At 43.2% G+C, this 13,757-nt stretch overlaps 1 pseudogene; it reads right to left on the bottom strand.

The window, feature by feature from the left end:
• Positions 1-927: 927 nt before the first annotated feature.
• LOC136654033 (zinc transporter ZIP2-like) lies at positions 928-13,744 on the bottom strand (annotated as a pseudogene).
• Positions 13,745-13,757: the final 13 nt, after the last annotated feature.

Here is a 13,757-nt window from a genome sequence, read left to right as displayed (position 1 = left end):
GTAGGTGCTTTGATGGTGCAGCTGCATCAGTGGAATGGGAACGTAGATAGAATGGGAGTGAAAGTTATTTCACAATGAAATGAGACAAAAAAGCTTAGCCTTTCTTCAAACCAAATCCACTGTAGTCAAAATTCCTGACAAATTCTAATCCAGCAGTTTCTCAATTTTTTCTTTTTAATTCCTTTGTTGGAAAACAGTGACTCTCAGGGCCACAGTCGAGGTCCATGGAAGTGATGACACTGGACCTGCACTGAATTAGATTCAACTTACCACTGTAGAGTAGAAATTAGCAATTCCAATAAGTGGCGTCCCTAGGGGGTGTGGGGGTGCAGTTTGCACCGGGAGATACGCATGGAGGGTTGATGTGCACTGGGGATTGTCACGCTAAAATTGCGGTGGTTAGAAGTAACCCCAACATATTATATACCTTTGGATGTGGAATTTCAAGCAGAAAGCAATGCAGAAAACCAGAGTGAAATATCTCCTTTCTATCAAAAGTTATGGCCAAAAAAGGATAATAAAAATGCATGGATCTCTATGGAAAGTGAGCTGTATCATACATTTACTCATGAGTAGGCAAACTTGTCTTAGTTCATCGGAAAGGGCACGCTGAGAGGAAACCAAGGACATCGGAACAATCCTGATTCAATGAATGCAGCCCCCAAAAACACCTGAGAAGGAAGACCCTCCCTCCAAGCAGATGAATGTTTATCGACTCCTGGCAGATCCAGGATAGAGGATAGTGAGCTATGATGCATGATTGCCTTGTACAGGCAGCTGTATCATCTTGAAACTTAGTTTTCTCCTGAGCAGTTTCCTTCAGAGTTGTTGTTTAAATGTTTTGTTTTTTTTTTCAGTTTTTTAACAGTTCTTTAGGTTGAGAAGATGTTGATGGGTTCCCATGATGACATCAGCATTGGTAACCCTTCATGCCCAAATGGCAATGATGGCCATGACAGAGAAACCAAGGCCAATGAAGAAGAGCTTCGCAAGGAGGCTTTCATGTGAGCGCAGCTCATAGGGTAGTATCTCCAGGAAGGTGACATACAGGAAGGTGCCTGCTGCCACTCCCTCCAGCATAGCCTGAGCCAGGCTGCTCCCATTACCATTGGAAAGCGACACCCCAATGCCCACCCCAATGCCAGCAGGAGACATCAGAGCGAACACCACCAAATATAGTAGTCTCCACCGGGCATCAGTTTCACTCTGCACCAACTTCATGGCCAAGCTGAAGACCACAATGGCCTTGTGGATTAGCACTGCTAAGCAAAACTGAATGGCAGCCACTTCCTCCTTCTGCACTCCAATGGCCAAGCCCTCAAAGACAGAATGGAAGGACAGCGAAATAAACAGCACAAACGCCCAGAAAGAGCTGTGGGTCCACTCTTGTGATCGTCGTGACTTTCGTGGTCGCCATGGGAATGCACAGCCCTGGGGCAGCACTGAAGCACGATGCTTTCAATAAAGAACACCAGGAAAAAACCCAGTGAGATGATTAGTTCACCAAATGGGTATCCCTGTTGTGTGGAAAAGAGAGAAAGAAATTACTATCCAATTCCATTTCCCTCTGCTACTAGCCCAGGGCCTGAAATGCTTCCACATATATATTCCTGATTCTCTTTTCTTTTCTACTTTTTATTCTTGCTTGTTCTTTCCCCTGCTTCACTGAATTTTACTTTTAATTTTAGAATGGCAGGACAGAATACATCAAGCACATGCCTGCCCTGTCTCATCCACTGGTTTTCTCCTAGAAATAAATGAACTAAACAACTAGCTTTGCACATCCAATGAGGCTATGGATGGGTGTTTATGAAATGATATCTCTTCAAACCACATGGCAAATCAGCCTTGAAAACTGCCTATCTTTTTTTTTTAATACAACTATGTACGTGTGTCTTTCAAACCTCAGTGGGTAGGGTCTGATAAGTGAACCCCCATTCACTTACCAGAATCATGAATTAAAACTAGCAGTTAAGGAACTGGTCACTGTTCTGCATTGCTAAAAAAAACCCAATAGGTTGTAAAATTAAGATTACATCAGTAGGTGGCGACCAAGGGTCGTTAGATGCATGAACAAGAATGCAGCAATCCTTACCATGTCTACTGCAGCCTATTATATTCACTGCTAATTCTTACAGATTGGCATATTGGTGTTATTGGCATATAGGACGTGATTGCATTCCCACTGCTGTGTATATATTTCCTCCATGTACAACCATGCACATCTCTTGCTCATGTCTCCCTTTTGCAGAATGAGTATGCTATTCAGGTGTATCCCTGCAAGAAGACAGTCAGTTGCAAAGTAGCTCCAGTTCAGGGCATCTATCAAAAGGGACTGCAGATGTGCAACATGATCAATAATTCTTTTTCAAATAAGTTGCCTGTCTGCCAAGTTGCCCATTTTCCGATCAGGTTTTGCTTTGGCGTCAATATTTTCATGCACAAACTTAAGACAAATATTTGAGTGGGGCATGGTACAGTCACAGAGAGAAAGAGCACACATCAGCAAGGGAGCTTGAAATTGCAGTCCTCAAATATCCCACCATTTCCAGCGCAAGCTTAACACAGTGACTGAATTTTAGTCTACCTCAATCCTCTCCTGTTTTCCTCCTCTTTCTTTTCCAAAACAGTGAACACGAGGAGGAGGCAGCAAAATGGACAGAAGGCAGTGACTTTCCTCTGCCAATTGGCTGCCTGAGGAAACTAGCTTCATAGACGGGCCTTTCCTAGGTGGCATCCAGGAACAAAATTTGTTCTATTCCTGTTCCCCAGTGTGCAAAATCCCCAATCCATCTATCACAGTAGCTGCATCCCAACCTCCTCTCAGTAACCCCCAAGAGGCATGAAAAGGTGTGCTCAAGAGATGGAGCACTTACGTCAGAGTCGTCATCTTCACAGGTACTGTTATGCTTCTGTGAAAAGTTCCCTTGAGTGTAAACACAAGGGCAGAATTAGATGCATTTCGAGAATAGGAGTGGCACAAAGACATTAGGCTGCATTCAAGGAATACGAATCCCGGCCAAGCACCATCACTGAGACAAGTTATTCATGGCCAACTTCAGTCCCATTCATTTCAGTGGGATAAAGTCACAAGTAGCATTCCTTGGATACAACCCCCTTGAGTTTAGGCAAGTGAAATCACTTTGACACCAGTTTAAACCTGCCTGGCACATCTTCAAAAGTAAAAGTGCATCACTCAGACGCCTGCACCAGCTGAATGCATTTCTTCCCATGCCCTAAAGTTAGAAACAACTGCAGATGAGAACTTAGTATCATTTCCTCATTCCTCATACGTTTTTATCTTAAAAGAGGAAGAAGAAGAGGTGCATGTCTAGTACAGCCACCCTAAGAAACTGTTTATGCAATCTGAAAACTCCTACTACGTTGTTAGGATTGATTGACCCCCAATCAGTTACCAAAAGGGCTGTTTTGTTTAGGGGAATTATTACACTGCCCTTATTGGAACCTTAGGGTCGTAGGCTGGATAACAAGAGGGTGTAATGCAGAGAAATTCCCTTTTTTTAAAGAGGAGACTGAGAGAAAGATAACTTTTAATAAAAGATTATAGTTTTATTACAGAAGCACAAAGGTAAACATAATGCACATGGAAAAATGATAAGTATATGTTTCTTGGTCCTAGTACCTGAATCTAGTGTACCTAGTTTTTATGGTGGTTGCATGTAAAAAGTATTTGGTGCATCTGAGGAAATTAGAAAAGGGAAAGTTTGTAGGGAAGGATTTTAGGGGTCCCTGGTCTGACAAACCCAGTTGCTAACTAAAGATGGGGAGAGAAGGGGAGAAAAAGGGGGGAAAGAAGGGAAAGAGTTTCAGGCGCAAGATAGTTACCTGTCCTGTAGAGCAGTTGGGGTGGGGGGAGAGTCCTGTGTAGAGGACCCTCCGACACAACACAGATGTGTTGTTCCTTGGAGGGGGAGCCAGAGAGAGAGAGCGTGTGGCAGGAAGCCCTCTCTTAAAAAGGGGTTTGCAAACAAAGCTGAGCTGGATTGTAGCTTGCTTACTACCACCCAGCGGGGTGCTTGGAGTGTGTAAAAAATTGAAAGGATTATCAGCAAAATTCAGTGGGGTCTGATGGCTGGCTTCCTAGATGGGGGAACTTAAACAATACAATGAGTCAGCAACACACAGAAGGCAGTTCAGGTTTGCATACAATACTTAAGCAGTGACTAGGTTAAAACAATACAATGAATACAGTAATGTAGGAGACTGGGTTAAAACGATACAACGAATGGGAGACAAACAATGATTTAAGATTTCAGACTTCTTCCTATAATGTGTGATCATAGGGAGGTGGATTTAAGATGCCAGACTTCCTCCTACAATGTGTAACCACAGGGAGGTTGTGTAAGCTTGTGACTTGACCTGATTGTGGCCTGTGTGCTGAGGTTTAACCTGCATGATATTTTAGTCCATAGTACATAGCCAGATAGAGAGAAAATCACAACTAAAAGGCAAAAGGGGATTTTCAGGTAACAAATCCATTATTTTAGCGGGTTTTAAATAGTTAAAAATGCTTTTTAAAAGGTAAAGAAATTTGACTTTTTTTTCCTGCAAAGATTAACTAGGCTGTCCTTCTGAATGAGTGTTGCTGTTGCGTTCTAGTTTCTGCCCAGCGCACAGGTGTACACATTTGATCCCTGTTGCGTATATGCAACGTTGGGCAGAAGTGGCTTAATGGAATTAAACGCTTGGGAGGGGGGTGAAGAAGGGAAATAGTACCTGCCCCCAAAATTTTTGGAATGAGTGCACTACTAATCAAAGATACATAAACAAGCAGATGGGATTTACTCGCTGAACCTCAGCCACACCCAGTTGTAAAATGGAACTTGGAATTTTTTTTTTTTTCATAATTTGCTGTTCCTCAAAACTTATCCATAATTGGGCATGTACTAATTAGCGTCTTCTTTCATACCCTTGAATATTCCTCAGCTGTAAAATATATGTTTAAATGTTTCCTTCAACTCAGTCATTGTTCATGGGGGGGGCGGGCATTTTAGTTTTGGATTAAATCCCAATCTGTAATAATTTACAGCCTAATCCTAACCAACTTTCCAGCACCTATGCAGCGGTGACAAGCTGGTGCGTGCTCCATTCTCTGATGAGGGGGGGGGGGAGTCATGGAGACCTCCTCAAGGTAAGGGAATGTTTGTTTCCTTACCACAGGGCAGCATGACCACTGCTTTGGTGCTGAAAAGTTGAATAGGCTAGTCATCAGTGTATGTCTCTGCATGAAACCTCTGGGAGAGGTCATCTGGGGTGGGCTGCAGTAGAGGATTACTTACATACACACACACACCCAAACACTATTTTACACTGCGATCCGATTGGTGAACCACATGGGATTCTAATAAAAAATGCACAAAATAAATCCCCTCAAGAGGAACTGGTCTGTTCATTAGGATAACTGAGGCAGTTGCAGATTAGCAGAGGGGCACCCAACCCACTCACTCATCTCTACAACTCCTTCTCCGTTCCCTGGATAGGAAAAGGAAGAGAGGAAGAGGAAGTGTGGAGGAGAGGAAAAGTGGCAGGCTACGGTGTCTCCCTTTTCCAATGAAAGGAATGGGAAGAGGAACTAGAACAGATCTAGTCAAAGAGGGGACACAGCATTTGTTTCAAACCTCCCTTTTCTGGGCAAGATGATGGAGCAGGCGTTAGTGTTAGCTCCAGAGGGCCACGGACAAAACAGATTATCTGGATCTCTTTCTGTTTGACTTCAGAATGGAGATGGCCTGAGTCACCCTGGTGAGTGACCTGATCCAGGGACTGGACGGGGGGGGATGGGGGGAGTGTATCCCTGTTGGTTGGTCAGATTAGGGCTGAGAGGCACGGTTTTGCAAAGGTTCCACTCTTTCCTGCTGACGGGTCCCATTGGGTGGTGCTGGAGAAGGCCTGTTTGACACCCTGGCTGTGGTCATGCAGGGTGCTGCAGGGGTTTATTTGGTTCCCTTTCCTGTTTAACATCTGCATGCAACCTCTGGGAGAGGACATCTGGGGTTTGGAATGGGATGCCAGCAGTATGCAGATGATACCCAGCTCACTTTTTTCCACCAAATACAGGGGGGGGGAGGGTGCTAGAGCATTTTCTAGGATGTATTAATAAGCTGACATTAAATCCAGAAAGAAAACAGGGGTTCTCTTGTTCCAGAAATCCACAATACAAGCAGTAAACAATTGCTTTGTTTCTCAATGTGCTAACGTTCCCTGTACAGGAGCTGGGGCAGTTTGAGAGTCCTCCTGACCCCACAGCTGCTCCTGGATGGAAGTGGTAGCTGTGGCTGGGGGGGTTGCCCAGCTTTGGCTGGTGCTCCATCTGCAGCTATACCCAAATGGACTGGACCTCAGCACAGTGGTCCACACCTTGGTGACATCCCATTTAGATTACTGCTCCATGCTCAACATGGATATGGTCTGGAAACCTGGTGGCCCATGTGGCTTCTGTGGCTTAGCAGTAATTCTGTCAAACCACAGCTCTGGTGACCACTGTTTCACTTCCAGGCCCAATTCAAGGTGTTGGTGTTCATCTTGACATCTCAGGACTAAGATACTGGAGGGAACTTCTTCTCCCACACATTCCGTCCTGCTCCCTGAGATCAGAGGCGACCTCTTACATGTGCCAACTGCAACAAAGTGAGTGGGGTAGTTAGGAGGAGGGTCTTCTCAGCTGTGGCACCAGAGTTAGTGAACTCCCTCCCTTATGAATTGTGAACTGTCCCCTCCCCTTGAACACTGGCATTTATGCAGTGTAGAGCTGTGGTGGGGATTTGGGGGGGGGGGAGATACTGTTTTTTTTAATGTTTTATGTCTGCTTTTGTTACCACTTTTGCTTGCTGCCCTTTATTGTTTATCATCATTTATTGCTGCCTTTATGCTGTGCTGCTGCATTTCTGTGTTCCCATATTTTATGTTTTTATTTACTCTTGACACTTTTATGACTTTTGTGCTGTGGCCTCTGGTTTTTGGCCATTTTCTTGCTGCACTGATTTTTTATCTATTATTTTATAATGAAAACATTGTTCAATGCTATGTAAGCTACTCTGGGCACCCACAGAGGTGGCAGAAAAGGCAAGGTAAAAATGTCTTCATAAAATGAGGTCCACCACCTTGGGTGTTCGAAGATTTTGCGCCAGTCCTATTCACAAGCTTTGAGTCCCCCCAGCTCTTGTCTATATGTAAGTGGTAAAGAAAGAGCAATATTACCATACTGTAGACTGGGAGTGATGCAGACACTCCCCCTCCCCGCCCCAGTCTCTGACAGAGACATGAGAACTGCAGCCTCCAACACTTCACAGATGGAACGAGGAGCCTGCTGGCACACTGACTGAACACTCCTGATGACATTTCCAAAATCATTGCTGAGCATCCACTGCTTGTGCCTAGACATTGCCAAAGAGGCCCCCTTCCAGCTGCTGTGTACTGTCTTTATTCTGCAACAGCCTGTTCTGTTTAAAAGCAAGGAGGACACTGGCCTTTTCAGGTCCAAGGGATACTAGAAACTAACACACAGAATTGTCCTACAAGGTCAGTGGTCCAAAGTGAGCCTTGTTGGCTGCAGCATTGTGATGTGGCAGTCTGCAATTCTGTGTCGTATTATAGTTCACACACACACTTCCATGACTCCACAAAAGTTAACATGCCTTTATCCACTGAAGGCTGGCACTTCCATTACGCAGATCGAAACAGGCACTAAGGGGCAAAGGCGCTCACCTTGTCCCTGATGACCCACTCACTGTCCCTGATCCTCCTCCTCCACCCACTCACTGAATTAAAAGAGGGAGACACTCTAGCCCACTACACTCTTCTCCACACTTCCTTTTCCAATCCAGAAAATTAGAAGAGCAAAGACTGGAGCATCACTGGTTAAGGGGGGGGGGGTGGATATAGCATTTGGCACATCATCTCATATGCTAAAAGGTCTTGAGCCAGACTTGCACCTTGCATTGAGATTTAGTTTCTAGGAGTTGGAAGGGGGAGCAATGGACACCTGAAGGACCATTCTAGAAATTCACTCTAGAAATTCCTAGTGGCATTTTTAAAAGGTGTCCAAAGGCTCATAAAGCTGCCCTGCTTTCATCTCCCTCCCCTTCTCTTCATTTTATATTTTGTAAAATAGGATGTGCATTGATGGTCCTATTAATAGAATAAACATTCTTGACAGCAGCAGGAACCGAGATTTAAGATATATCCTCGCACAGTGATTCTCAAACTTTTTAGCCCAGGACCCACTTTTTATAAGGACAATCCATCTGGGACCCACTGGAAGTGATGTCATTAAGCTGGAAGTGACATCATCAAGCAGGAAAATTTTTGTAACAATCCTAGGCTGCAACCATATCCACACTTACCCAGGAGTAAGCCCCATTTACTATAATTGTTAAAAGCATATACATTGCAGCCAGTTAAAAGTACAGATCTCCCCAAATGCAGACACATACCATGTTGGCATCAAGTCTAATATACTGGAATGTCTAAAATACTGGATTGAATGGTGCCACTTGAAATTTTCTCATGACCCACCTAGTGGGTCCCAGTCCAGTTTGAGAAACAGTGCCCTTGCAAATGAGAACCATTGGCATGAATGGACACCTGAGTTTTTGACAAAGAAAATATTTGAACTGAAACTTCCAGGGACACAGGGAAGACTGCTCCAATAGTCATGAGATCAAATAGTCAACAAAGGGGAAAAAACAACAGTCAATGCCTCTCTCCTGCCACCATCTTAGCTCTGGCCATGCTGCTGTGGAACCATTTGATCTGTGATGGGATGAGACCACAAATGAGCGTAATCACCAGTAGACCCACCAAGCAGCCACCAAGGATTGAGTGGTTTAAAAAACGTTCATTTATGAATAGAGGCCTTCGTAAACAGTCCACAGACCTTAAAAGCGCTTGATCAAGAATCACATTAATTTGGGTCAATAAGAGAGTAGAACTAATTCTTTCTATATTTTCATATAACTTCTTTACTTCCATCCAGTATGACTTCAGGGTTGGAATAATTTCCTTAAAAGTGATAGAAAGAATTTAGATTTCTTTGTTTTCCAATTAGGAGCCGAAATGAAAAATCAAGAGTAGCTCTCTTTCAGATGGTTTATTATCTAACAGGCTCAAACAGACTTGTCAAGGACAAGACCATACTCCCTTGTACCTCCCCTTTTGTGATCACTTTTATAACAGTAGAAAAACAACTGTCCATAACAACCATGACGCAGTTTGGCTTCTCGGGACTTTCCAAACTTTCCAGAATTCATAAACCTGGTTCATTGCGCCCTAGTACTGTCTGACATGATCTTCTCTGTTCCCTTGCAAAAGTCCCTGGCTGTCAGCCACAGTTTAAAAGCTGAAGAACACATTCCTTCTTATCTGCGTAAGCAGAGAACTGCACAACCAAAGTCTGTATCCATATTTGTAGGCCCGAGAACCAGTTTCAGAGAGCAATATACATTACTTGAGTTAAACAAATACATAAGTTTACATAAGAAGATATATCAATACAGGTAAACCTTAAAATTCTCCCTCAGTAAAACACAGCAAAACACATATTGCTCTGGAGGAGCTGAGGAATGAGAGTCCTCAACAACCTTTCCCCGCTGTCATCTTCAGAAACAATGAGGCCAATCCAGGTCCGTCCAAAATGATTGAGTGGTGCATCAATCCCAGCATACTGATCATTTTCATGGGGGACCATTCAATAAAGAGATGGAAATTGGGTTTTGTCGCTCAGTGCAGGAACAAGAAAGCCATAAATCATCTAAGAAGGAAAAGAATGGTTTCTTTGATATGACAAAGTTACAATTAATCCTGAATATAAATGACAAATGACAAACAAGGGAGAAGTTTGGTCTCATGGTATTTGATCTTCTTGTATATACGAGAAGGCTAAAAAGCCTCGTATTAGGCTCATATTTAGCCTCATATTAGGCTAAAAAGCCATGGATACTGCACCCTGGACACGATTCTACACGATACTAAAGAACACTGCTCCTTCCTCATCTTGAAACATGGGTCCCTTGTATTACGATAATCCATAGGAATGGAGATAAAGATACATTCAAAGTGGCTGGTCACATAGCACTTAGTCAGTGACAAGCTAGTATGGCCTGGCAATCCAATATGCACTTATGTGGGAGCCAGTTCCTCTGAACCAAATGGGGTTTACTTCTGAGAACACATGCATAGGATTGCACTGTCCAATGCTCCATCTTAAAGGCACAGCAGGTTAGATTGGGTTAAGGGTGGGTGGGATGATAATATGGAATAATCACATATTTCTCTTTACTGTTCAAGTTCAGGAAGAGAGAATACTTCAGTATGTGACACCAAGTAAATTAGCCAAAATGTATGAAAGTATGTCCAATAGTTGTTGGAAATGTAAGAAACAAGAGGGAACCTTTTACCACATGTGGCGGACATGTTCAAAAGTAAAAAAATATTGGTTACAAATTCATGCACAGATATAGCTGATCTTAAAAACAAATATATAGTTGAAGCCAGAAGTATTTTTATTAGGTATGACAGATGAATATGTGGAAAGAAAAAATGAAGTTTTATTTTTGTATATGATAAGCGCTGCCAGAATATTTTATGCTCAAAATTGGAAGACTATAAACATACCCTCGATAGAAGAATGGTGGACAAAACTTATGAACTTTGCTTAAGGAGAACTCAATAAAACACTTCTTGAAAAATTGGAAACCAATTATTGACTTTTTGAAACAGAGAGAAGACAATGATTTGATGTATTATGGATTTGAAGATTGGTTTTGAAGGATTAGATAGTGGTATAGACTACCATTTGTTAATGTTTGGACTTTATGTATCTAAAATATAACTAGTAGGAATCTTTTGGCTTCATTCTTGCTACACCATTAGAATATTGTTTATGTATTTGTTTATGTATTTTATGTTTATTATCGTTAAATAAATAAATAAATAAATAAAAGGAAGAGAGAATGCTTCAAATACATGCTAAAGGCAAAAAGTTTATTGACTATCGATGTGTTTCAGTCACATGGAGATGCCAGCAAAAAACCTTCCCCCTAATGCAGAATCCCAAAAGGACAGGTCTTTTTTCATCGTCCTTTTCTTCTCCACTTGTTTTGGTTTCTTCTCTCTTTCTTCTGCCAAGGCCCAGAAGATGTCTCTTTTCACCCCAACTATCAAGAACCAAGAGATCAGAGTCACTTTTGGTTACCCAAAGCAACTCAGCGGAGTGTTGCAGTAACAGCTCTGGTACTTATAAGGATGGCCTTGCAGTGTTGTAAAATCAGGTCAATAAATCCTTCTGCCTGGGAACTCCCTTGGTGCTTACAGCAAAAGGCACTCTACAGTTGGTGCAAAAGTCTGAATTTTGAGATTTCTGGTTTCTTGCAGCTTCTTCACCCCAAAGCCCCCTCCCCCCATACTTTTGCAAATAAAGAGTTTAACACTCAGCTAATTTGTATATGATGTGAGCAGAGAACAGGTTAATTACTCACCTCTGCCATTATCCCAATCTGATCCCCCTTTCTTAAAGTGCTTTTAGAGAGAAGGCATCAACATTGGAATGTGTGTGTTGGAATACGAGTAGATAGTGCAGTTAACTTTGAACCAAGAGATGAGGAATATCTCATTTCTTTGGAGTTGCACCTCTCCATGTAGACAATTGCACCTACCTGTGGCATCTTATAGATATGTAGGATATGGGGCATCTGCTTGGTGTTTTGGGGGATGAGCCCTCCAATGATGGCCACCAGCTTCCTGTTCCCACCACAGTTGTAGTTCAGGGGGTTCCCCTGTCCTGCAAAAAGGAGGGACATTGTTCCAAAGCTGGTTCCTAAAGCATTGTAAGCATTTTCATAGATCTTGTATCCCAACGTGCTATTGGGTAAGAGGCTGGCATCCTTGTTGATCTCACTCACAGCAAATGCCAAGGCCAGGACATGGTGGTAGTACTTGGGAATTATGCTGCAATGAGATTTGCATGTAGTGTGAGGTCCCAATGCACATTGCTGGATTAATGTACCCACCATGGCCTTTCTGACTCTTGGAAGCTATTACCAAAGGGACGTGAAGAGGGTGGGGAGGCAGGTGAGGCAGAGCCTCCCTAGAAGAGTTCTTCAAAAAGTGTTGATGCCATAAGAGGCACCCAAACACCCACAATCCATGTACAGAGCGCATGGGTTGTGGGTCCTTGGGCAACTCACACGCCGGCGGAGCTTCTCAAAGAACTCCAGTGGGGAGGCTCTGTCTCATCTGCCTCCCCACCACTGCACACCCCTGTGTCACTGGCATGCTAGTCACTGTGTAGATGCAGCACTAGGGCAAAACATTCATAAATACGCTGTCATTGTGAAAAGATGGTTGCTATATTACTTTGGTCTGCCACTGTTTCCCCACATCTTTTCCATTTCCTAAATCAGGTTTTGAATCTTTTGAGGGTTGCAGTTGATCAGATACATTTGTTGGTCACTGCTGAAATCTGCCCAGAGTCCAAACAAATCAGTCAATTTTACAATTAAGGAGCAGGTGATTAAATCAATAAAAACACACACACTCAAGATGCCAACCTATGGGTTGGGGCATTGGTGTTGGTGGTGGTTTTTGTTCTGATAGCAGCCTGACAGCTCTTCACTGCCTTCTTGCCTCTTAGACCAGATGTAGTTCTCAGTACAGAAATAATTCTGTGCCTGGCTGTGCCACTTCATATGCTCCTCTGTACAAAAATAAAATCCACACATGCAGAAAGCTAGTATATGAAGGACAAGGGTTCTAGACTTGTGTCCTCCTTGAAATTCTAGTTTTCTTTCTATTATTATCTATCATAATCGAAAATATTTTTAGAGTTTCCCCCCTCCCTTCTACACCTTTTCTTTACTACAGAAATCAATGGGGAAAGAAAATGATCTGGAAAAATCCGTGTCAGGAGAAGAGTATTTAACCTCAGTGATGATCAGGTCTAATAGAAAGTCCATACGGATTTCAATATGTGGTGTGACTCTCTTGAACATCTCCGGAATATATCATGCAGTCCCAACATCCAGTCTGTACTGGAACCGACCAGACACAGGTTCACTACCACATTGGAAACTGTGGCTTAGTTTTAACGAAGAGCAGATTATCAGTTCAACTCAATAATTGGGGATGTTTCTGTGTCTCTCTCAAAGAAAGAGAAAAACTGTGGGAATCCAGCATGAAGCAGATACTACAGGGTTGTGTTTGGATACCAGTAGCCCAGACTCAAATCTATGATTAGTTACAAACTCTCCCCATCACCTCAGAGAAACCACAGGGACTCAAGTCTACTTATCAGGGCAACTTTGAGAATTAAAATGAACACACACAGCTGCATGGATGGGCTGAGAAGAGGAGGCCACTATCCAAACTGCACTCAAAGGCATTCGTGGTGACATGGATGCTCACAGCGCTATGACCACACAACCATTCATGGGAAGCAGGAGAACCAGAATGCCAGTGTGGCCCTTGGTATATCTTTCAAGCAGAGGAGAGCTACTTACTAAGCCTCCAGTGAAGACACATCCGGAGTTTTGCTGAAAGAAACCTCCTTCAGTTCAGCAACACGGAGGGGGACAAATTCGCCAATGACAAGATCATCGGAAGAAGAATCTTGGAGGCTGCGTTGAATGTCGGGCAGCAGACCCGAACTGGATTTCGCGTTCTTGCTGACAACATGGGGCAGAAGCAAAAGCAGCAGCAGCAGCAATGAGAACAGCCTGAACAAGAGCATATCTTGGTCTCAG

The sequence above is a fragment of the Tiliqua scincoides genome, chromosome 5 (genome assembly GCF_035046505.1).
Source record: "Tiliqua scincoides isolate rTilSci1 chromosome 5, rTilSci1.hap2, whole genome shotgun sequence".
Lineage (NCBI taxonomy): Eukaryota > Metazoa > Chordata > Lepidosauria > Squamata > Scincidae > Tiliqua > Tiliqua scincoides.
The sequence above is the reverse complement of the archived record's forward strand: the minus strand, read 5'-3'. Positions and strand labels throughout refer to the sequence as shown.